This window comes from Chelonus insularis, unplaced genomic scaffold (genome assembly GCF_013357705.1).
Source record: "Chelonus insularis isolate UGA/USDA-ARS -01 unplaced genomic scaffold, ASM1335770v1 contig_346_pilon, whole genome shotgun sequence".
In the NCBI taxonomy this organism is placed as follows: Eukaryota; Metazoa; Arthropoda; class Insecta; order Hymenoptera; family Braconidae; genus Chelonus; species Chelonus insularis.
Window position 1 is genome coordinate 412,546 of NW_023276510.1, and position 27,552 is coordinate 440,097.

At 29.3% G+C, this 27,552-nt stretch overlaps 1 protein-coding gene across 6 annotated transcripts in view; it reads right to left on the reverse strand.

Moving 5' to 3' along the window:
- PH4alphaEFB (prolyl 4-hydroxylase subunit alpha-1) overlaps window positions 1-27,552 on the reverse strand; it is a 122,844-nt gene that overhangs the window by 86,825 nt on the left and 8,467 nt on the right. For 2 of the 6 annotated variants that reach the window (XM_035082419.1, XM_035082416.1), the window contains exon 1: window positions 5,254-5,387. The exons of 2 other annotated variants lie outside the window; for them this stretch is intronic. The gene's annotated coding sequence lies outside the window, so the exon portion shown is untranslated. Of the gene's footprint in view, window positions 1-5,253; window positions 5,388-27,552 lie in introns of those variants that run through there. 2 more of the 6 variants (XM_035082417.1, XM_035082422.1) reach the window with 2 other exon arrangements.

Below are 27,552 nucleotides of genomic sequence, written 5' to 3' on the forward strand. Positions count from 1 at the left end.
GCAGCTTTTCATTATTTCTTATTCCTTCTCTTTACTCCAATAAGTCTGCGAGGTGTTCTCCAGTGTCTTGACATGCAACAGTTCAATTATAAAACACACAAAGTTCTCGATCTTTGCCAGTTCGTTAACGTTTTGCTGAACACGCTCGTCCGTGATATCGCGAGTGATAGGGTCAGCTCTAATTAAGCATACACAGTTAAACATACATCGTATATGTATCTCTCTTTCTTCGTCTTTCAACGAGCATATGAGGTCTATAGCTACACGTGCATGTATGCTCATGCCTGACCAAACGGGCAAGCCCTCAACGTTGCGTCGAGGGAATACTTTATCGTGCATGAATAATGTATCCTACGAGCCGATAGCGTGTCCTGGCGTTTAGGCAGCCACGAATAAACGATATTGAGCCAAGCGGGAGCTTTCCATAGTCTCTCCGCACTCTCGTTGTTGCTCTGCAGCCTTCAACCGATTTTACGGCTCAACTCGTGACCCGCGGGATCAAACCAACCACTACGTTGTTACTCCTCCATTATTCTGATGTGTGTCTTTCAGTTAACGCTTTATTTTCCATACCTGCTATCTTGCTAATCTTACTCCTTTTTCATTTACTTTCCATAAATTTTCTCCCTCAGAGGATAAATCATCAAAACCTTTGTCCTGAGATGCAATCTATTCATTCTCTTCGGTGCTATACGCTTGTTTATTATTATTTTTTTATTCACCTTTTTAGTATTTTTCAATATTTTTTTTCAGCAAAAAAATTTTTCAGTTGATAAATTATTTGTTTTACTTTTAGAGATTAAAAGAAAGCTTCGAGTAATCTCTGGTAAAAAAAATACTTTTATGTTAAAATATTGAATAACTTATCGCTTTTATAAATAACGTAAAGTTCATATAATACTATTAAATGAATATTAATGATGTAAAATATGTACAAATTGTTTAATATTTAATTCTGATTTGTTTTTTTACCAAATAGAAATGAAGTTACGAGCAATTTAAAATTTACACGTAATTCTACATATGAAGAGAATGAAATGATTATATTAATTAAATAAATCATTTAGTTAAATTATTGTGTAAATCAGGTCAACTGTAAAATTTAAATATTATTTATTCACTACATTGAATAAAATTTAATAAAATTTTTGAATAATAATATGACGATACAATAAAATAAATAATATTTTAAAAAATATTGATTTTAGATTGAAGACTATTCTGAATTCTCTGTGTAATATTTTATTCTTATTTCCTTTTTCTTCTGTTTTTCAAGTTTTCCATAAACCGGTAAATCCTATTGGAGGAATAAATAAAAATAAAGAGAAAAAAATCGGTGATGGAAAGAAATATCTTTTGTATACGGTGATTTCATGATAAAAGATTGTGAAAAAGTTAATCGATATTTAAGAGCTGAGAAAGAAAGAAATACTTTCCTTCTATTATCCAAAGGTATCCGATTAATTCGGCTTCTCCAGTCTAGTAATTACTAATTATCGATTGACAGAGATAGTCTAGAAATATTCGCCCTCGTGCTGGCCTGTAACACCTCGGCTAGTCTGGTATATAGTTGGTGAACTTTGTATTCTCTAATTAGATTTTCTCTTTCTCTTGGTGTAACTCCCTTGAAAGTCACCAACGAACTACTGGTACTCATTCATTGAGGCGGACTTGACACACTGGTCGCCTATTTAATCTTCACGCTCGTTGAATTCGCGTATGTCCTTGTCTCTGAGTAAAATAAAAGTCAGGAATTAATTTTGTCAATGTTGGTTCCTTTTTATTTTCACTCTCTTATACTTTTTGCCATTCTTCTTCGCACTTCCTCGGGATCCTTTTTCTGTTTTATTGCTCCATAAAACATGAGGAGATTCGTTAATTCTTACATTACTGCTTGAATTATTGTATAAAGTAATGAAAGGATTTTTTTATTTCTGACGAGTTATAAATAACCCACGTTGTCGGAATAAACATTATATCCTTTGCATGACTCTTTTTTTCACAGCCACGGTTTTTGTATGTTTTACTAATACTCTATTGGATTAAAAGACTCGTGTATTTGTACTCTGTTACAGAACAACATTTTGCCTCTTTTTTTAATCGCAGGTATTTTTAATATTCTATACGATTGTCGTGAACTGTACCGGTAAATAATTTTTTTACAATCAGTTTTATTTTCTAGTCTGAAGGCTAAAAAATATTTATCGTGTTCTAAGGATTTGCAATTTATTTTTATCAACAGTTCAATATATTATCGAAACAACCTATTACTTTGCAATCGTTGTAGAATCAAAAATAATGATGAATTTTTTACATAAAATAAAAACAAAAATGTCCTTTATTTTAAAAGTTTAATCAATGTTTTAAAAGGTTTGTATTTTTTTTCTTTTTTAATCCGAAAATTTTGCTTCAACTTCCTGACAAGCATAAAGCAATTTCCTCTTACATGATCAAACTACTACATTTACACGATGCAGGTGCATGCCAAGTGTTCTAAGACACTTAGACAAGCCCTTTAAACTCATACATCAGAATACTAATATGATATAAACGTTCTAAAAATTCCTTGAAACATTATTTAGTTGCAAGAAACTGATATTCTTGGAGATGATTCAAGATGATATTCTCTTCTGTGAAAATAAATTTCTTCATTCAAACCCTTTCACTTCAATCTTCTAAGATCTATTGTTTGCTAACTAAATAGAAATTAAAAAACAATAAAATTGAATAAAAATGATTGTCAGCCAATAATCTCCAATCGACTGTATTATCACAATAAATTTTGTTATATCATCAACTGTATTGTAGATGTGATAAAATCTCGATTAAATTTCTGATGTTTAACCTTTTGTAGAGAATCTCACAAAGGTTGAAAGAATCACTGACAACATAGATATCGCGTAATAGTCAGATGAATACGTATAGGTATTATGTAGAGGTGATAAAGTCAACGACACTGCTAGACATACGACCATGATAATGCATTTAAATTCTCTTCACATACTTTCTATACTACTAATTTATCGACTTTGTCTGTAAAATACCTAATGGCTAAGAAACTGTATTTTTATCCTTATTTTAATATCAAAATAAATCAAAAGTGTTTTTGATACACTGAAAAATGTTTAGAGTAAAAATTACTCTTATATTAAGAGTTGACTAAAGATAATAAAATTGAAGTAGTAAAAAAATCCTTCATTTATAATACAAATAATTTAAATTTAAAATAAAAATTGAATCAAATTAAGATGTTTGCCTTAAATTTAATAATGTTTACCACAAATTAGATTTTTTCCCCTTTATTTAATTAGCTTTCGGTTTACCCTAACTACAAGAATAATTTTTACCCAACAACTTTGTTAGTATCATGCATAAATGTTCCAGCCAATTATTCATCATAAGACTCATGTGGATGTGATCCGATTAGAGCAATAGCCTGAATACTCATGAAATAGTTTTAATATTTGAAACCGTAGATAAATTGGGTTTTTTATTTCTGGGTATAAATGTTTTGATCCAATTTACAGTAGCACAGATGAATGGATCCATTTAACAAACAAAAAGATTCCGAAGATTAAAGAAAGAATATAAAACACCAACAGTTGGGATTTAATGAAATTATGTATTTTAAAATAATAATGAAGGTAAATGGTAAGAAAACCAAAGCTAATTAGAATGTTGTGGAAAATCCATTGAAAATTTACGGTTGAAATTACTCTCGTGGAATACCCTAACGAGTGTCTGAGCAGATGCTACGATGAACTCGGCATTCTCTCATGTGTGCTGAGTCTTGTTGAGAAATAAATATATATATATATATACGTATCTAACGTACGGTCGAGATTCGCGTGAACAAGTCTGAAACTACATTATTCTCAATTTCTCGAATTCTCTAGAGTATGCCGCGCACTTCACAGTTGAGAATACTGAGACATCTCTCAAAAATATTCCAAGTACTATTTTGTTTGGATCGTATTTTTTTTTAATTGTATTTCTCTATTATTTTATTCATAATAAAATCATGAAAAATAGTCTGCAATAAATAATGGCCGAAATTGGTCCATTGTTGTATTTGGGTAAGAGCCCATATGGTATGTTGAATTCGATAAATGTTTTGTGCAAGATAAAAAAATATGATGTTTCGCCATTTGAAGATATAAAAAAATACAAAAAGAGAAAAAAAATTTAATTTAGGAATATTTTTTGCCAATATACGTGATGTTGAAAGGGGCGCGCTTCAAGCCCGTGAACACACACGCGTGTCTCGAATGAAAGTCTTTGAGTCTTTGGTAAGTCTTACGGGTTTTAGATGTGAAAACTTTTCATTCGCGTCGCAAGACTGCTCGTCCGTGACTGGACAGAAACTTAGGTAGACATATAGAGACCGATGCCACAAGAACTGTTGCGATAAGGGCGACAAGGACAAGGATGTAGGGCTGGTGAATTTTATTCGATTCTCGCCTCTCGAACTCCCTGAACGAACGATCGAACTAGCGTGACTAGCTTTTCTAAACGACGCCAAACTTGCTCGTCCTTTTTATATTTATTTCATGCTTTTTTTATGCTTTTTTTATTTTTACGTAATTCCAAGCAAATAGTAAATTTATATCTTCTGAAGAATTTTATCGGTATTCCTGCGAGTAATGAAATTTCATTGTACTTACATGGAATAATTGCCATTTGTTTATAACATTCACACACCAAGTATTACATTATTTTTTGTTTGTAGTTAAATACAATGAATCAATTGTTTCTATCAATATTTGAAATAATTCTCGTTTCAAGGAGTTTTCTCTACTTCATTTGTCATGTATGTCTAAAAAAAATAACTAGTAACTTACGACCACGTTTATTTTGCAAGAGTAAAAGAATATTTTTATAGAACAGATTTCCCGGAAAAGCTTTTTATTCTTTTAATGTATAAAAAAAAATGGTAATTAATGAACCCATCGTAAATTCAAAAAAAAAAAAATTTTCTGTATTTGTCGGAAGAACAAAAAGTACCCTACTATGCTAAAAAATTTTTCTATAGAAATGATTTTTTTTAAAATTCCATGATACTAAAAAATTTTTTGTTGTATTTACGATTGTTTTTTTTTATTTGTTTTCGAAACAATCTAAATTTTCCTGAGTATTTATTCTACGAAATAGTCAAGTATTTTTTTTATTCAGATTAAAAAAGATGAAAACATCACTTCAAACGCTGAAAGATATATAAATAACACGCAAAATAATAATTAATCATCAACTTACCCAATATCCAGTATGTAGATAACGTGGATCTCCAAATTATTTTATTAAATCAACATCAAAAGGATTGGAAGTTTATGACCTTCAATAATCCGCTTTCATAGCAACGAGGACGTGATGGTTTTACTAGATGTCAGGGATTCGCTTGAATGCTCTTCTTGGGCAGCATTGAGGCTAACTCCAGTTGAAGGCTTAGTGGTATATCGAGTTTAAAAGCGTGAACGTCGTCACGAAGAAGACGTTTTATCACTCTTAGGGAAATATCGCGTAACGAATAGATGGGCAATGTGATAAAAACTTGGACTCTCTCAATCCTTTGAGGCCGTTGATTCTCTGGCATACCTACGTAACGAGCAAACCAGGGTTGTGGCAAGAAAACATTTTTGCCCTCGACCATAAATCTAAAACATATCAGACCTTACACTATTTTTACGACAATAGTAAATGATAAGATACATGTTCATGTATCTTTTATTTATGTTACATTTTTAAACAAATTGATTGTTGGAACCATTTTTCAAACTCATTTCAATAAAGTTCATTTTATATTGATGAATAAATTCTACAAAATATCATCAAGATTAATATTTTATTACTTCAGATATATCAGTAGACATACTATGTACAATTGCTACTAGTTTTATGATCATTTATTTTATCTTTCATGTTTATATCTAGGCTCTGACCTCTTTCGTGTTGCTCTGAATCGATCTAACAGTCAGTGAAATTCATGAAATAAAATCTAAATTGCTGACAAGTCGCTGAAAAAAATGCCGTGTCTAAGTTTTCAGCTTTTAGCACAGAAATTTTTTACGCCATTTAGATTTTTATTATAAAAATTATTCTCACTCTATTTATTTTATTATTCAGCACTTTTACAAATTTTCCACCGTAAAGTAAAACTTGAAAATCGTTTGAGGTCTCGTCAAATAGCAAATTTGGGGTCAAATCTTTAAGAAGATTTATTATCAAAGGTATCATTAAAAGGAGATCAATAAAATGTAGAAAAATTTAATTACACATTGCAACTTTTATAATTGATTACTCTCCAATTCTGCGACCTTTCATTTTTAGAAGTTATTACTTATTCAATAAAGCTTTCAATTGACTTTAAAAGGAGTTTAAAAAATGGTACCTCAAGTATTTACCTGTCTTTCGTTTCTTCTTCGACAAAAATCCATGGGTGAGTGACAAAAGTATTGATATTTAATGAAGCTGATCGTGGTAGAATACCATATGATACAGTTTGACCTTCGTAGTTAACCCAATAAACTTCGACGTTGTAACTTGTTGTATTTATAAATTGCACATACGATCTTACACGGTTATGAATAGATTTCAGTTGTGATTCTTCAGATGAGTCCATTTAAATAATTTCTCATCAATTAGGAAGAATGGAACACTACATCAGTGCTATTTATTCCAATCATAAAAGATGCATTACTTTGTACAGAATGATTGATCTGAAAAAGAAAAAATACAATAATTAATTGGTAAAGTGGAATGGATTTAAAAAAAAACTGATAAATATATGAAATTTTTTTTTGGTTTATTTTAGAGTTGTCAATGCATTAATTGGTTTTTGTTTTACAATAGAATAAAAAATTGCATTAAAAATAAACGATATCACTAAATATATGACATACTTTTGTCACTTTATGATTTATCGAATAAACTTTTGTTTCAAATAAAATCAATAAATAATTATTTATAAATGGTTTTATTTTTATTGTTAAGTTATTTTAATTAATTTTTTTTGCAAAAAGCTCAATTTCCCATGTGAGATTTTATTATGACAATATACTATAAAATAAATGAAATTACCTCAACCAACTTTAAAGGGAAAAGTGATCCCTGATGAGAGTGGGAATGCATTTGAAATAAAAAAAGTATCAATAAATCATGAATCGACTTGAAAACTTTAATTACAAAATAAACTTCAATCATTTAACTTGTAGAATCGAATGGAATTTTTTCTCGAGTTTTTATTTTTCAATCGAAATCAATCTTATCGATATCAACTTGGTTTCAAAACAAAAAAAGTGAATAAAGAATATAGAAAGTATTCGATTCATACCGAAGCACAACTTGATCGTTTTATCTCTAACAATGTTTTGTATTATTTCATCACAAAATGCGTACCCTTCCGGGTGCAACAGAGTAAATATCGGGCATTCAGAGTGGTACCAATATTGAGAGCCTGAGCTTTCATCGGCTTATATAAAGAAGAACAGTTGGAAAAACGGTGAAACTCCATTACTGCTTTTTTTGTCCTACCATTTTGAGAGAACGCCCACAGGGACTTTTGTAAAGCATAAATCTCTTTTCCCACATTTATTTATTCCTTCTATTTTCTGTTTCTCATTTCCTGCTTTTCCATATCATAAAGACATCCCACTGGAGTATAAGCGACAGTATCTTCATGAGTAAGCAGTATGGTATTATTACATAAATCATTTTTTCATTTTTTTAGTATATCCAACAAACATTTGTTTACAACAGTATTCGTTCATATTATTTTTTTATTATTATTATTGTATTCCAGTATCTCTAACTATGCTTTACATTATTTCATTTTTATTTATGTAATTAACTTTATTGCGAATGATGAAGCTCGTCAAAATTACCATTGTTCCATAATAAGTTTGAACCGACATGAATGCATTGTTTTTATTAGCATTCTGAAACACAATATATTCTATTCAATGGATTTTTAATGAATTTCCGGAGTAAATTAAATAATAGTCGAATAATTTTCTAGAGAGCAATATAAAAAAATAAAAATTCTTGTTATTCTAAATTGTTTTATTACCCTTTTTTTAAATAAAAGTAATCCTCAATAATTATTTTAATAATGAATTATTTGTATATTTTTTTCAATACATCAACAACACATCTAATAATACTTTTTATCTACAGAACGTTTTCTTTAATTATTTAGTAATAAATTATTTACTAAAAAATTTTAATAAATAATTGGATTATAAATTTCGTGAATAAATAAATGAATTTAGTGCATAAAGAACAGATGCAATTTCAAAAAATAAAAGTTATTTTAAAATTTTTTCCTAGTTCTTAACCCCTTGCATAATTCAGCGAAAATAATCCTCGCCTTCAGTAATCATGTGGCATAACAGTAATATTTCACGACAGAAAAAAAAAGAAAAACAACCTCATTCTTCTAACGCAAAAGCTGACAGATAGACAGGAAAAAGGTTCACTTCAAAGTTTCGCCGAGAATGAATTCAAAAAAGTTCACACCAAGCAAAATAAAAGATCATTATAAAAAAACTTGATAAAAATAGCAAATACACTTTTAATGAGGGAATTTCGACCAATTCTAATCAACATCAAGCCAAGTATTTTATTTACCAAGGTAGACGTTTTTTGTTTTTTCTCATTAAGGCAGTTCTTATTGGACTTTTTGCATCAGTCTAATGAAAGCATCGGTCCAATAATCGTACCTTTATTTCTCCACTTGAGTCACACTCAATTTTATTTTTATTTTTATATTCCAGTCGTTAAATAAAAATGGCATATGACTGAATAAAGTTAAGTATTTTAAAGTGAGGATAACGCGACGATTACAGAAACTTTCGTGCGTATATCAACGCTCATACATTGAACTCTAAAAGCCTTTAGCATTGCACAAGGATCTAGTATCAACGTAGAGTGTTGGTGGTGACGGGGCGCGATAATCGTGCAACTGTGGTTTTGCTGTATTATCCAGGAAAAAGTTTAGCTTGTTGTATTTCTCGCGCTAGGGGCTTTCATTACTGAAATTACACTCGAATATACGGTTGTGAAGAGCTCCGTTGGTTGGCAGAAAAGCCCGGTGGGCTACGCGAACCATGAAGAGAGAACGGATGAGATAGAAAGGGATAGTGGGAAAGCTAGAGAGGCAAAATGGCAAACAGCTAATAGCAAAGCGGATAAGGGATTTCATCATTGCGGTGGCACAACAAACAAAAGCTATTCGAATATATTTACCTGAAAGCTATCCATCTCACTATTATGCATTAATTCTTAATTATTATAAATTGAAGAACATAAATGGTATGTTTCTTTTTGCAATAGTGACTTTTAAATCATTTTTATCATGATAGAAATTGCTTGTAGTTTAGATAATGAGGTTCCTCAGAGTATTAATGCTGTCTTTATAACTCAATTTGTGTGCAACAAAAAAATATGATATGCATTTTTAACTCTTTTAAAATGGCTGCTGCTACATAGGCAGTGAAGATTGATATTTTTGTATGCAGAAAGAGGAAATTAATTGATAAAAAAGACAATTTTTATATAATTGTGTTTTTTTTAGTACAGCTTTCTTTGAGTTAATCATTATCTCATTTAGAAAGTGATGAAAAATTATGTGTAGATAATTTTTTTTTCAAGGTGCTGTACTTGAAAATGAACAAATTACACGGATAGTAATTTAAATCTGGCCATATTCTGAAGTCTTGAATATGGCCCATTTTATTCTTGAGAAACTTTGTCTGATATGGCACTTGAAGAGGAAATGAAACCAGAGACATTTAATAATTATTTATTTAATGGGTAGTTCTATGGTAGTAATAAGGTAGCTGGAGGGTAGTAGTAGGAGAGTAACATTATAGTATACACTGAAAAAACGATACTCCTGCATCAAGAATAATCTCATTTTTGATCGTTATATTTTTAAATAAAACAATAATACTAGGATAACATAACATGATGCAGAATAGTGACAGAAATGATCTTAGCATTTCCTCCAGTTGTACTCGTACTTATCCACTTCTTTAATATTTCATTAATTTTATGTTACTTATAATTCCTCATTACTCGTTTAATCTTGACGAATATAAATCTCCCCTAACGAAGATTTATTCCAAAAATCCCTACTACTGTAATAAGGAGGCTGTAATAAGGATTTTATTGGAAACCAACTACTCTAATTTGAAGGGTATTATTATTACCTTGGGATTTTGTTTCTCTTATTAAATGTATTATCAAAAGTAATAATTTATTTTAACGAAAATAATTAACTTCATCTTCATAACAATGCAGGAAGTATAATTTTCACAAAAAAACTCTGTTCAGCAGAATATTTTGTTAAAATTTTGCTCTTAATTTTTTGAAGTAAAAAACTTTTTCAATTAATTTCCTGTAGAAAAAGGTAAGCTGTTATTTTCGGAAATGACTTTAATTCATATACTTTAGCCGAAGAGTCATGTGACATTTCTGACGCTCTTAACTTAAGCCTGACTTGGCTCTCCCGCATAGTGTTGTAATTTGTGCTATAATCACGGGGTTACCAAGAAGCGTCTCCTTCGTTCCACCGGGTGTACGGAGGACGAGAAAGCGAATTATCCACCAAGTGCACACGTAACCATCATCTTGTCTACTTTCTACAGAATTATTTAAGAGACAAGTACACCGACTAAAATGAACAAATAATTTCAGAGATTATACACGTATGAATCTTTCTAATTAATTTAATTGACCAAATTGCCATTTGATGGCCGGATTATTAACAACTTCATTTTTCTCAGGGTTTTATTTTAATGAGTATATTAGACTCATGTTAGATGACACTTTCGCTCAATTTCTATTCCGTAATTACATCCTCTAGAGCTTTCTCATAGTTTAATGAATGTACGACAGAAAAGATATTTACATAAAAAATTGAAAGCATAATGAAGTCGTGGACGAATTTGGTTTTTAATTTTTTTTACGAAAAATGAACAAATAAGTTCTCGGTAAAAGTATGATAATAGTTAAATAAAGAAGATCTAATAAAATGTGGCGAATTAATAAAAATGAATACAATTAATACGAAAGTATGTTAAAATTTTAATTTAAATGATACATGAATTATCTCAAATTTTATGTAATAATTTTAAAACAATTTTTTAATAAATTTCTAAATAATAATCTCAATATTAAAAAACTATGTCCTTATCAACTTGAAATATTTCAATTAACTATCAAGTAAAATTGGAGAGAAAAAAATGCAATGTTTCACACATCAGCAACCATATTCTTTCATAATAACTTCCAGTTTTATTATTTTTTTTTTTCTCTGTGATGCACTCATCTTTATTCGCTCTCATTATTTCGATTCTATCTTTTCCACTAGAAGTCAAACCTTGTTATCAACCAATTTGTATTCTGGAAATTTTTATACAATTTTCGAAATCTTTCATTTAAATGTATAAGAAGACAGTAATCATTGTTATGATCAGACAAGACTATCATCAACAACACCACGGATGCATTAATGCTAGCACATTTAGATCTATCCATATGCAAGAGTGTATATCATGGTGCAAATTTACTCCAACACTTCTACAAGAGTGAGTGTCAACATTCATACCTTAACAAAACTGATGTTCATGCTCTTGCTAACATTTAAGATAAATCCTTGGATGTTCTTGACAACGAGATTCTGAATCGTGCGCACGTATACACTTATCCAAGACTATATAAAAGAGAGAATGTAATGATGACACCAGGTACACCTGAATGAATTAACATCCTTCCAGTCACGAGTACCCAACTCTTATTTGCTCATTCCTGTCCTCTACTACTCTTCAACCACCCTACTAGTGTTATACAGTACTTGCCCGAGGAATTTATTCGCTCCCCTTAAAGAAGTTTACTTATAAATGCAAGTGGAGACTGTGAAAATAAAAAAAAAACCAAGAGAAAAAAATTACACTTTAAGCAGTACCATCAAGACAGCCATTAACGACATTTATATTTCAAGAGTCTCGTTTATACCTAGTGAAAAAAATGTAAAAATAATAGAGTGTGTAATCTAAAAACCTACTTGCGGACATCCGTAACTCGTTTCATTCACTTGGTAGAATGGATTCAACTAGAGAAAGAAGTTGAAAACATGGAAATATTTGAAAAAGAGATAGAAAGGGGTTTGAGGAAAGAAAAGAGATAAACTAAAGAATAATAATTTTAATCATAATTCTTCAATCTCTTCTATTGTTAATCTTCTTAGCTGACAATAGAGAGCTAATGGATTGAGCGCGAGGAAGATGAGATTTAATAACTTGATATTAAAAGCACATAGTACCTACGAAATAGCAGCTGAAAATGAAAAGCAGAATCAGGTGAATTTGTGTTGGATGCTGAAATACGAAGAAAAAAAAATGAAAATGACTTCGAGATTGGAAATACTTGGAAAATTCTGCAACTGGCTGGAAGTAATAGCTTTTCTCTCGAGAAACACATACATACAAATACTATTACAGATACCATGAAAGAGGAAATGAGGGTGTCCAAGCATGCCTAGAGCAAAAAGGTGATTGCATCGTAACGTACTACTTATGTATGTATAGTGGATAAACTGAAAGAATATGGTCCACTTCCGGTTGTCAGACTACTGAATAATTCAGGCTATATTTTCGAAGAAATCTTAAAAGTTATGGGTTTTTAAACTTTGGATAAAATAACCTAGAAATTGAGATTTATTTTGTAAAGGAAAGGTTGGAGATGTTCTTGAAGTTAAACTACAATTTTTATTTTATTCGTTGGTTAATATTTCGAATGATTTAATAAAATGATAAAAAAACGGAGTACTTTGAATTGAATTGAAATTATAAAAAATAATTGTTTGAGAGAGAAAAAATAGGAAAATGTGTTCTGAAATTATTTCAAACTTTTTTTAAAACATTCAGAAAGAAGGAAAGCCTGGTAAAGTATATCTTTGAATTTTTTTTGAGCATCTAAATAAAACATTAACACCTCTCTAGTGTTAATTTTCATATTGCATAAGGTTACAAATTCATTAGACTATATTTTAGATACAGATTGTAGATGGAGTCATTTCATGTTATGAATAATTTCAGAGGTGAGTAGCATGAATTAAGTTCAAGCTTATATATTTTTTTGACTTTTTTAAAAAAAGGTAGATTAACATTAGAAGTAACTCATCTGGGATTGGAAAATGTCTTTTTCTATCAAGAATCCTAGACAATCAATTAATTAAACCCACAAATTAGAACTAATTGAATAATAGATTCTAACAAAAGCATGGTTGTTGAGCTTTGGAGACAAAGTCTTTTTTCAAGATTTGCATACTCATGCATACTATTAGGTTTGTTTTGTCCATCGTTTGCAAGAGGTAGTTAATAGTTAGTTAAGAGACGGTGGATATTTGCAACTCAAAGCATTCCTGTACCTTAAAGAGTGCTTGCAAAAGGACCTAGATGTGGATACATAATGATCACGATAAGAAATGCAATAGGTACCAAGAGAACTCGAGTAAAGAGTGATTAAGCTCTTGATTAGAACGCCTGAGGTATCTTCGATCTTCTCAGTGATGTTGCGGTTGATGTAGTCAAGTTGTCAGCGCAATAGCTTTATCAAATGGAACCATGTAAGCTCTTTGAACCAAGTTAATGATAGCTTAACTACTCCAAATCGGCTTGAGGTACTTGTGACGTTCGTCATTGGGCTATAAGGAACAAGAAAAGCAACACACTCGTTAAGGATAAAAGCCAAGTTTCGTACTATTGGTGCCAGGCTGACTGAGTTACGATCTAAAACTAGAGAACTCTTGTCATGATAAACCGTTCCGACATGAATATTCAAAGGAACCTCATGATTCATTTTGATCGATTGGTGATTCACATACTTTACTCTAGTACTATCAGTACTTGAGGAAAATGAATCTGTTGTTTGATTTGTTTTTTTAATCATTTTCATTATAATGATTGAGCAAATACTCGAGTGAATAATTGATGTAATACATCGTGTCATATTGACATGACATTTGTCATTGTTATGCTTCAATGCAGATTGGTGCTGTCTTGACGAATGGATTCAAAAATACCATCCTGAAATTTGATATTTACTAGAAAAAAAATTTATTTAGCAACTTGAATATTTAAACGTAAATATTTTTTTATCAATATACATTGAATAAATCTTTAATCCCTTGATATCAACAAATTATTATTGTAATTTTATAATCTTCATTTCGAAAGAAAAAAACATTAATAATAATTATTTAAATTGCACTCAACTCATTATTATAATAGCGAGTTGAGTGATCCTATAGGATCAGTTCATTATCTCCTGATGCAAAAATTATTAATGAAACTTGAAAAGCAAAAAAACCGTTTATGTGCCACCAACCAACAGTATATGAGTTTATGAGCTTTTGTAATACGAAATTTAATTTAATTCAATAATAAATATTATATTAAATAAAATACATGAAAATATTATTTTGAAGAAAATTCGATATATAAAAATGATATTCCAATTTATTTGTCATTATTCATTTATGTCGACAACAAGATATAAATCGCTTTATTATAAGATCTGGACTTGGAAGAATTACAAGCACGTTGGAGAATACAACTGTACAAAACAAAGATGTAACCTTTTATTTAATCAAAACTATCGTATTGAAAGAGGTAAGTTGTTTTACGAAGTCGAGACGGTATCAATGATGATTGATCTTTAATACCAGCCTCTTCTCCATGGTCGTGACGCATGATCCGATCCAAGTGATTTAAACACTCTGTGGGTGGCCTCAAGAAAGATTACCTCTATTTCTGACGGAGAAGATCCGTTTATGTCCATGCCTGTTAAGGTGTACCTTTCAGTACTTGGTCGTCTGTCAAATTCATCTTTTGCAACTCTCATCCGGCTTCGCTTCAGGTGGTCTTCTACTTCCGTCTTTCAAAAACAGTGTTCGAAATTACTTCAATACATCGACCATGTCATTTTCCTCGTAATATCTTTCGTAATAAAAAAGTCAGACACACAGTATTTTCAAGAAAGCTCTTTTCAATAAATTAAATAGAAATAAAAGAGAAAATAAAAAATAATTGCTGAACAAAATTATTCACAAAGATTGAATTTAAAAAAATGAATTTTCTAGAATTATCAATAATATCTGTCTATTTATAAATCTAAATTCTAGAAAATATTTTAAAAAATCACTGAACTGACATATCAGATTAAAAGAGGAATTTTGCTTATTGAAATATTTTTTATTAATTAAAAAAATAATTTGAAAACAATTGAAACATGTATTCTAGGAAAACAAATGAAACTCAACTAATGATATTTTTTATGAGTATTGTATGATGAAGTTGCGTTATTTTTTAAAAAAAAACCTATTGATTTTCAAGGTAAAATAATTAAAAATCTCACGAATAAATCACTTCATTCACTTGTTTACTTCCCACAAAAACTCTTTTTCAGCAGTTACTTCCAATTTACTAAAAATTCCACAAAACCTACAACATGTTCAACCCTCTTCTCTCCCTAAACACCTTCAAAAAAAAATAATAGATCACCAAAGTTGGCACTTGAAACTGTTTAGAGCTAGAGATAACTGTTACCCAATGTAACTTAATAAAAATAGCAATTAATCTATTTGGCAACTTGAAAGTTTTCATACGAAGTTTGTCTTCTCAATTTTGGCTAAAGAGTTAAAACTTTGGTTTTACTTAAGTTGAGAAGCTTGAATGCGATACTAAATACAAGGCTATCAAGTATAAAGACTAGACAGCTCTTCAATCAACACGTATCAACTAAATATCCTTCTTGATGGACTTGAGAAAAAGTTTCTGTTCACTCATCGTTAGTTCTAACTTGCACTCCGCCTCACGCTTTAGGTTCTCTAATTGGTCTGTGAACTTAACTTCCGCTTCTACCAGCAAACGTTTCCTCTACCTCTCTTCAACTTGAAAGGGGATTACAGTTGTTGAAGCAAGCATGAACCCAGCAGGACAAACTTTTCTAACGTGATACCCTTCGGACGTACCTAAGCCGTTATATTAGTTTATTAGAAACTATCTATTCAATTACTACCATGATTTATAAATTAAATAACGCATTTATGTACTTAATAACCCACTATATTAATATAAAGCATTTTATTACAACCAAATCAATAACATCTAGCATCAATAATTAATATATTGTGATTTCATCCGTATTTTTTTTGTCTTTAAAATTAATTTAGTAGAGAGTTTATTAATTCTATTTGTTTTATAGATAAAAAATTTTCAATCAATTCTTCATTAAGAGTGATTGCGTATGATGCAGATTGATGGTTGACAGCAATTCGTGAATCACAATAAATGATCAATTTTGATGAAAAAAAAATTATTTATCAATTTCTGTGAATTCCAGTGATTTTAATGTCATGGATTTGAGGAAAGAATTTCATTTTGTGCTATTAAAGGCTCTTGTTGTTCATTTTAATATGTATAAAATGAATAAATTTCAAAGGTTTCAAATTTTCTTCCTGATTGGTACATGTAAAGTCAAGTGATCTCGATATGATTGTTATTGTATTTCAATTTATTACATACAGAAAAATTGAAATCCATGTGGAGTATTATGAATTTTATGGAATTGTCCTTTTAGTCCAAATCGTTAAATTTAATAAATCGTTTAAACATTGCTGGAAAATAAAGATAATCCGTCCTAAATGCATAGTGAGCTACAATAAAAATAAATCAGCCAGAATGTTTTTATCTGTATGTGATGACTTCACTTTTCAGCTCTTTAATAATATATAATAGATAATTATTAAATATTTTATTGAACCATTCTGGCTAATTTTTATAAATTTTTGAAATACTTTATTGAAAATATTTAAATAATTAATAAATAAAACCTATCAAAATTTTAAAAAAATGAACAATGATGCGTTATTTACTGAATTTTTCTCCAAAAATATTTTTTTGTAAAAACTTTATGGATTGAAGTAACGATATTTTTTATTTTAAATGTTCTAGTCTGTTTCAATGATGTATTCATCCTTCTTTTTCTACAAAAAGAGCTCTTTAGTGAACTGAGATTCAAGTACAGATCAACATGGTGAATACCAAAAAACTTTATAAAAGAGATGCCAATCCCTATCCACCGAGTCTTTTTTCTAGGGCGTAGATACATTATCCGCTCGAGTAGCCTTTGCGTATTTTTCTGACTTTTTTCAGATTATTGAACTTGACCTATATTTGTATCTACAAGTTATTAACCTATTAACGATATTCAATCATAACTTTTCATTTCAAATTGACATACTGGATGATTGTCTAGACAATTCAACCTCGTTCAGCGTACACTATAATGGACTACATAATAGACTATGCAGGTGTAATCAAGAGAATGATAATTGCTGATAAAACGGGGATTCTATTTTGTCATATCATAATAATAATTTCCACAAAATAAATATTAATGAATGTATTAATTATTATGTCATTTATTGAATTAGTCAGAAAAATTAATGCATGCATAAATAAATATGCTTTATGGGTGAACTTATAAATTAGAAATTATTAGTCATCAAATACTCATTATGTGATAATTAAAAGTCAGTTTGAAATAAATCTAATCAATTCAGATACTTATTTTATCGAAGTGATTTATATTTATTATGACAGTTTAGATCAAAGTTGTATAGTATAAAAAAATTGTTATTAAAATCAATTTTATTGACTTTTATACAGCTGAACCATTAGTCAAATTGAAAATTAATCCCTCAAAAAATATTTTTCCAAATGATTAAATACAGAAAATTTAATAAATAAATTGAATAAAATGCAAGTATTTGTTTAAATCTCGATTTGCAAAAAAAAATTTTTTTATTATGTATAAGATAATTTAATCAAGTCAACTTAAAGTGTAATTAGCATTCGATCACATGAAAGTTGATGATACTAACATTCTTTATATTTGCATATGAAAGAGATACATGAATTTTATGATAAATTAGGGAGAATAATATCCTTAAATGTGAAGGAGCGTTTCCTCATATGAGGAAAAATTTTAAGACAGTTCAACTTTATCATAAAAGCTATCTCCTACATCTGTGGTCTGTAGGTTACTGCACTATAAGTAAAATATACTAGTTGTCTCACTAAAACATACGAGGTTTAAGTAATTATCATTACTATTACTTAAGATAATTAATTAAAGAAATAGTTAATTGGCTTAAGCAGTATTCAAGTCTTATTAGTTTAATAATAGAGACATTAAATCATGAAAAGCATCTTAGACTTATAAATGAGTAATTTAATTAATTACTTATTAATAATAAGCAGTAAAGAATTCATCACCAGTTTGTCCAATAAATTTAATTAAAAATTTTTTATGTACTTATTTTACTTATTGAGTTTGTACTCTAATTATTACTAATATTTAAGACAACCTTTTCTTAACTCTTATCTCTCAATTGCCCACATTCTCACTATAACTTCAAAAGTTTTATCATCTAAAATAATTTAATTTTGATATTTCATAAATAAAACTGAATTATTTTATAATTAAATTGTTCAAATTGATTGAATCATTTCTAATTAGCAGATTCAGGAGGAATTCAAATAACAAATAATACTTAAAAGTAAATATTAATGATACAAAAACAAGCATTGGGAATATCAGAGCTATGATTCCATTCATGCGAATAGCTGCAGACATATTCTGGGTATTTCAGAGAAGGGTGTATACATATGTCTGTTCGTCAAGCTGAAATCGCTTGGCTAGCGAAACGACCCTCTCAGACATTCGTAAGAGTAGGGGAGGGAAGACCAAACACAAGTAGACAGAAAACAGGACAAAGGAGACATACAGTAGTCAAAGAGCCTGAGGCTGGGCGTTGGACATTGCGAGTATAGGAATACAAGTGGGGAAAGTAAAGGTCCATGGAGAAGACGAGAACTCAAGTTAATCCACGACAAAGCCATAGAACGTCTACTTCGAAGAACACACACCAGTTGTTTCTGACTTGCCTGACTTGGCTAAAATTTCTCCTTTCTCCTTCTGCTGTCATGTTCTCAATCCGTTTTTTGACCCCCCAAGCTATCTTTTCTTCGCTTCTTCATCTATAGTCGCACATCAAACAAAAATATTTAATACAGTTGAGGTATCTGAGAACATCTAGAATACAAAATATATAATTAGTTATGTTGACAATGTATTCATTCTTCTTGATATGATTAAAGATTTGGGTAGTTTTGTCTCATCAACTTGGTGGAATATTTATAACATTCCACATCAAATTTTGGCGCTCATAAAAGAATGATAAAAAAGCTGGATGTTTGTAGAGTACACATTTAATATAGACCTAGAATATTCTGATTATTTTCATGAAAATATTGTGAAAATGCGGTAGGGTAGTTGTTAGTGGTAAATATGCAATCTTGGAGTTCTCAGTGTACAAACATCGCCACTAATAACATTCTCGTCTTTTACTGCAAGACAAGACTCTAGTGGCTGGTGGCTTTCATCAACAACCTAAACTATAATGTTTCAAATACTCTTTCACCGTAATTAAATGGTCTAGAGTATCACATTCATCAAAAGAGTCAACGAATAATTACTATCACATTTTGCTAGATAAATATATCTTACAATTTATACTTTATTAAATGAAATAGTTATTTTCCAGTATGTTATAGAGTCTCTCGTCAATAAGAACTTGATATGTATACAAGCATACTAACCAGTATCATTTTTTGTAGAAATAAATTGTTCTGAAGTAACTTTGAAAAAGTTTTTCAGTTGGACAAAAGAAAAGTTTTTTGGAGTTTGAACAAAAGCTTTTGGATTATCAGATCACCATCATTTTTTCAAGCTCTAATTTCTCAGAGTTTTCCTAATTTTTTGTTGGAAATAAATACAATTATTTTAATAATTTTTAATACTGAAAATAATAATAATAGTTCAATAATAATAACATACTTTATAGTAAGTAATTTTATTATTAATACATTCTATCAGCTTTCGATAGAGTTTATTGATTGTTAATAAACCATTTTTGTATAAATATTTGATACATCTTCGAAAATGTTTCTTTGGAGTAGTGAAATAAATTTATTCCTCTCAAGCTCGATATAATAATAATAAATATCAAAATGTTCTAGGTAGTAACTATTATCTATAAAAATAAAAAAGTGTTTGGGTATAATATATGTCTGTGAAATTTAAACATATTGCTGATAAAAGAGGATTCCATGTAATATGATGATCAGTTTTCTTTTATCATGTTACTAAAATTCTTATGTTATATTATATTTACAGAATAAAAGTGAATAATATTCAGAAAACATTAAATACTATCCGAGAAAATTCTCATTAACAAGAAAGTCTTCAATCCAATCGTGATAGAATTAATGCCATCAGGTCAATTATAAATTAATCGAACAAACAGATAATAGCTAAAAAATGATTTACATTAAATTAATAAACAAAATTGAAATTTATAAAATTAGCATAATAATTTTTGTTAATAATATCTCTATTTTACATAGAATTTGATCATCTCCATTTATCCGATTATAAAATTAATTAGTCAGAACACCTGAAATCTAAATGAAGATAATTAAATTGTAGATATATAGATGCATTACATTACAAAGCTTTGATAGCAGCTTCAGGCATATTGCAACTTTATTATACTAAATAATAGTGCTTCACTTGTACACATTTAGACTATATATAGATGTTTACATAGGTACCATAATGATGGCAATGGTGACAGTGGTTGTCGAGTACAGCAAGTGCACATTGGTCTACATGTTAGGGAAATGGAACACATCTCTGTGGTAAACCACTGAATCCACATTTTGTAACTCAATTAATCCAAATTGATCCACTGATTCAGTTTATATTTTATATACATTTTTCTTATCAATATTATTTCACAATATCCTCTATCTATATCAATTAAAATTTCCCCTTTCCAAGTTTCGATTAATTAATATCTTTCAAGCTCCTAGAGCTCTATGATAGAGTAACTAAATATTGAAAGCTTCGATTAAAGAGCTCAGCCTATCTCCTCTGATCTCTATTGCAACTTACAGCATCTCTTGCTTTAAATAGATTATTCAAGATTAGCCGATAATTGAAATCTAATTGCTTCAAAGATATTTCAATTAAATTTCTTTAACATTAAGTATTATAAGTAGAGAATATAAGAAGAGTCTAGTGAGCTAAAATTTTATGAAAATTGTCAAAAGCCAACTACATCCATTTCAATTTATAATTTTGTTATTTAATGATACATTCATCACTAATACGAAAAAACATTAAATACAGAAATTGATTAATTGTTAAACCATTTTTGATTAATTGAGATAAATAATTGGAGAAAATAATGTTCACAAACAGAAATTGTAAACAACTGATGTATCAATATTATAATGATCAAGAGAAAATAAAATTGAAGTCAAAATATTTACGAAGCAACAAAGATTAACTAAAAAAAAAATTTCCAAGGTTTTTCAAAGAATAAAATGGAAAAATATTGACAAATACGAAAATTGAAAATAAAAGAACTTTATAAAATAATTTTTAATTTGAATAATAAAGAAGTGTTTCAATTTATTATTTACCCAAAAGAAATATTTCATTCACTAAAGTAACTACTATATTACTATTTTTTTCGTTATAGTTTAAATTTTTAGTAATCTATTCTATCTGCCTAAACTACAAAAAATCGCGGAGCTTGTTTTGCCCCAGGGATCTACACATACCCCTCAGTACCAGTCCACCACACTGATGTTCTCCACTCCCTGGTGGTTTTGGACAGAGAATATTTCCTATACAATCTATAGCATTAAATATTTTTTTTTTAATATATCAAAAGACGAATAGAAATAAAATTGAATTTTATGAACAATTATTGTGCTTAGGCTGTACCTCAATTAATTATTATATCTCTTTGATTGCTCGTGTTTGTAACAGTACACTATGTTGCATGATTTTAAAAGAGTGCAAAAAAATGAAATAAAGTAAAAAAGGACAAGCTGTCGATAGCAGTTACTCGTTTATTCCTCTGGGTAGTCAAGATACGAGGAATGGGCGAACAGGCTAATAACAAAGCTGGCTCACATAACGAAGCATCGACAACGTCTGTGAGTATTGCGAAGGGTAGTAAAACCCTCTCAACTCTCACCCTCCTCAGTCTGCGTCCCATGTTCCTGGTGACACAAACGTGCTAATTTGCCACCGACCGTAAGTTTTTCCAATACAATAGGAAAAAAAGGAATGGTACTAGGGAAGAGAGAGAAAATGAAAATAAATTGGAGGGTGAGACTTGAAATTATTCTATGTACAAGCTCCACGAAATATTGGAATTTTCCAACGCAATATTTTCAGCATAAAATATAACAGTATATTTGTAAATTTTTTTTGTTTGAATTTGAGATTGGGTGGACAGGTGATAATGCCAGAGAAAAATGTGTATATTTTCCTTCTTTATGATTCATAATATAAATTCTCTGGTTGATTAGCACATTGGCACCACAATGCTACTGACAATAATTCCATAAAATTAAAACTGAAATACTCATTTAACTTTACTACTAGTAATACACATTGTGGTTTATTTCTTTGTGTTTATACCAATATTGAATATAAAAATATTTCCAAGTTATTAAATTTTAATTATTTAAAGGAAACAATTCGATCTAGTTGCAATAACAGCAAAGGTTACAAATTCTACACCAATATCAAATTTCATTTTTAAATGGCTTGTGAGTATTTTGATGAAATGATTGTTATTCATCAAACGTGGAAATTGAAGAATTGTACCTACAGAGATAATGTAGCGAGTAAAAAAAGCCCTTGAGGGATGATAAAATATGCCTGAACTTTTTAATTGATCTTGACGTTCAGCTACAAGTAATTTACAAATGGCTGTCAGCTGTAAAACCACGTTCACCATTCCATCAAGTTCAGTTTACATTTATAATCTTTATTTCGGTTATCCATGCAATTATGAAATCAAAGGGAAATTTATTTCAATTTAATCTCCTATAATTCTCGTTCTATAAATTACTAATTATCAAGTTCATTCAATTATTATGATTCAGGATACTTTTAAAGTTACCTGATCATTAAAAAACCTTATAGTGAGTTACTTCAAGTATCATCATTCAAGAAAGTGTCAATAAATAGTGACATTATTATCCCACAAATATTTTTCATTAATCTACAATGAAAATTTTGTCTCTACTATTACTGAGTAATGAGATTTCATGGCAGTTAAGCACTGGACTAATGTCCAATCAATGCTTTAATTAAATCCAGAAATACCTTGAAAACATTAACCACCTAATGCATCTTGTAGTGATAATGACTAACTCTAACTAGAAAATAATGATTAAATGATCCTTTAAAATTTAAATAACAAGCAGAGATAGAATAATTATATAATAATCTATTTAAAATATTCTAATTAATTTGCTAGATAAAATGAACAAAGAAAATTGAATATTCATCAGTATGTTCGTCAAGATTATCATGAAAATAGATTTTGAATGACATAAAAATCAATATATAATTTTAGCTAAAACTTTTGACATCCATAAATTAATTAAAATCTTGTTAACATTTCAATATCAAGCTAAAATAACTGATGACATTTGATTTTAATACTGCCAAAAATTGGACGTGTTTCAATTTTATTATGTTCTAATCAATAACTGATATCACACTTCTATAAGAACGGAAAGGGTAGGTTCATTTGCCAAGCGTTGGATATAAATTGCGTGAAGCAATGGCAAATCGAAATAGCAATTAATTTAATATTCACCAGAGGTGTTGGATATATATACAGAGGGTTAAAGAGCAAGAGAGACTAGCAGAGAAAGAAGATATGATTTATAGAAATGATGGAGTACGTATACACGCATTCACACCGGAGTTATTCCCTGCGTTGTTTGCCTCAGGCCGATGACAATTGAGGGGTAAAATTGATGTATTTATTGAGGATGCTTTGAAGGAAATCTTTTGCTCTCTTTCTGGTTAACACTTGGATTAGTAATTACATTAACAATACTATCAATATGATAGTTATTGATCAATAAGGATGAAAAAATGAGTAAGTACTAAACATAAAAATTATTTCGCCAATTATTTGTGTTGATGACTAAATATATGTTCAGATATTCACGTGATTTGGACCATTAAATAATAAATGAATTGCCTGCGTACAGATCAAATATCGGATATTTACATTTAACAATGATAATTTTGAACAGCCGGAAGTGTTGGGATACGATAAAATACAAAAAAAAACTAACAAAGCTGGAATAATAGTGGTTCATGGAATTTACTGATGAATAATTATATGAAGTTTAAATATACATAATTTAAAAATATAAATTGAGTGATAATTGCACAAGAATTATTAGTATTTACAAAAAATAATTACTCTTCTGAGAAATATATATATATTTATTATTACAAAATAACATTTTTCTCTTATTTTAAAAAATAAAATTAAATATTCTGATAAAAAAAAGTTATTTTTAAAAAATTCCAGTCAATTTATCAAGCTTTTACTTCTCCATAGAGGTCTATACCAAGTACAGAATATTATTGTTGTAACACAAAAAATTAATTCATTGACATTTAATTATTTTATTTTAATCACATTAGATTTTTAAAAATCCTTCTTCTTTCACTATTTACGGTAATTTGCATAAATTTAAAGTCTAGTCCAGAGTTACATTTCCAATTCAAAGTTACTTTAATTAGCTAAACCCATAAAGTATTATTATACTAAAACTACACTGTTCGAAATACAAATTAATAATAATAAATAAATAATTATTTAAGTTCATTTCAAATGTATCAATAAAATAAATATTTAAAATTTATTTATAGATTAAACAAAAAAATGAAAATCTCTTTTCATGTTATCTAGCAAACGATCCTCTGTGTTAAAATTATACGATGTGGGATAAAAATTCATTTGTTTCCATGCTAAGCATCAATATGTTCAAAGTTCTTTTGACTGTTTTCACAGCTAAAATTTAAATAATAGCGTTGTGATATTCAATTAAAACATACCGAGCTCAACAAACTTTTAATTAACAGGTATATTTTATTGGGTTTCACTATATCATGTGATGTTTTCTACATGAAAATGATTAAATAATCGACAAAGAACAAAGAAAGTCACATAACAAAAAGCTTTGAAAAAATCAAACTAGTTTATTATGATTTTTTATTAAATTTTAAGATAAATTTTTGTTTTTAATATCTAAAAAATATTTTTTGTGAATTTATCTTGAAAAACTATTCAATTTAAGTTTGATATTTTAATTGAATTAATAAAGGCTTGAACTAATTTTTTGAATAATTAAATTTTTGGTTGAAAAGAAAAGTGTCCGAGTAGCCATAAAAATTAAATTACTTCAAAATAAACCTTTCAAAGGCACTTCCGCTACACAATTTTATTTGTTACATGGAACCAATAGATACACAAAAGTGTATTCAACATGTTGCAAAATTTATTTGAATTTAAATTTAACAAATTCTAAAGCTGAAATGAAAGATATTTTATGATTTTGAAATTTACTTCTAGTCAAAAGTGAAAAATTTAGTACGATGACAAAAATAAATTTAGTGAAATCGATAAGTTTCACGAAGAATGGTTTTGAGACGCATTGAACGAGGCAATAAACTTTCTCAATCTACTCTCATGTTCTTCTCTCTACCCCTTTCTTCTTCATTTTTGTTGTCTATTTTCTCTCTCAATCCTCCAACAAAGATTTCTGTAGAGTCAGCCGTTCATAATACAACCGTCGATCAGAAAAGCTTGCTCGTTAATTTTTAAACTTGCACTACTCCCGCAACGAAAACACTCGAGTATTTTTCACCTCAGTAACCCTCAATCAATGCTCACGTAAAAAAAATATCATTAAAATTAAAAAAAAATTTCTGATTGAGTAAAAAAAGAAAACGAAAACAATAAATCAACTCAACCTGAAAAATCACCAATGAAGAGGCTGTTTCACTTTCATGATTCATGGAAAATTCGTCAGCAGTTTGTATTGCAACAAACCACCTACTTTCGTATTTTATAGTAAAAACAAAAAAAAAATAGAAGCAAAAGAATAATGCAAAATAGGTAGGAAAAATTGAAGAAGCAGTAAAGAAGAAGCGTATGCTCTTGTACTAGCGTGGACGTGTTTGGCATATTTATCGCTAGTAAAAGAGGAGCAGAAAGTGCAGAGGTGAGAAAGCATCCTGGCAAGAAGGGTGGCTTTTTGTCTCGTGTCCGTTTGCCACCTTGACTTTTCTTTTTCCTTCCTCTTTAGTCTTTGTCCGTCCCTTTGAAATGCCCAAAAGCCCACTTCTGTTTTTGTTTACACAACATCAATACCGTGTGGTTGGTTGGAAAATGCACATGCCAATGCTTTTTTAGCATTTTTTGCTTTCTTCTTCTCTCTATTCTTCTCTATGCAGCTATTCCTCTCCAATACATGCTCTTTACTCTGTCTTAATTATTATCCAAGTATAAAATACAATAAATAAAGTTGTAACACAACGTTAAATATCCATTTAATGTGATATTGAATTATTAATAATAGGTAGGCGAGTAAAAATTATAGATGATTTTTTTCCGTGCTATCGTGTGGTAGAGACGCATTGGAGTTTAAAGCAAACGAATGTGATCGCAGTAAAAATTTGTAAGGGAGTAAGAAAAATTGTACGCGATGTAGAAAATAGTACAGAGCAAGACATACGAAATACCCGCAATTTGTACGTCTTATGGTCTATCGATTCCGGTCTTGTGGTTTCTCTTCTCAGTTACTTCCGGAAAAGGAAAACCATTCGAGCGATTCAAATATTTTAATGCAAGAATTTCCGATCGTTTCATCGATTTATTTTCCGCCATGTAAATAAACTTGTCGGTTTTAGCTTAAAAGAAACTACATCACAACACTTTTATGTCTTTGCTCCGTTAATGTATACAAGATAAAGGATTTTAGAAACAAATACCGAGTTTATTTACAACTATAAAAAACCATTAATCTCTCCACCTGATTTATTATTTTTTATTCCAGTTCATTATGATAGTTAATTAACTCTTTCAATATTTTATTTGATGTAATGTACTTTTTTAAAATAATTAATATTCATAAATAAATAAATAAAAACTATTTATTTATAAAAGTATTCCAATGTTATTTATTTATTCAATATGTCTGTTAATTTTATACGATTTAAGGATCATTACAAGAATTTCCGATTATTGGTATTTTTCAAATTACTGTATAGGGGTAGATTAAAATTGGTTGACTATAGGGGTAAGTAGAGTCATTGCGGTTAAATTGAATGCAATGAGTCTGAATACCCCTATAGTCAAGTAGTTCCGGTTTGCTCTATCATTGCGAAAAATGATCGGATTTCGTTGGTATAAAAACCGATTTTGAGCTTATTTTTAAATTTCGTTCTAAAAATAAATTTTGTGAAGTTGATTTTTTTTTTACTATACCACTGACTATTCAACTTAATCAAGCATTATAAATTGAA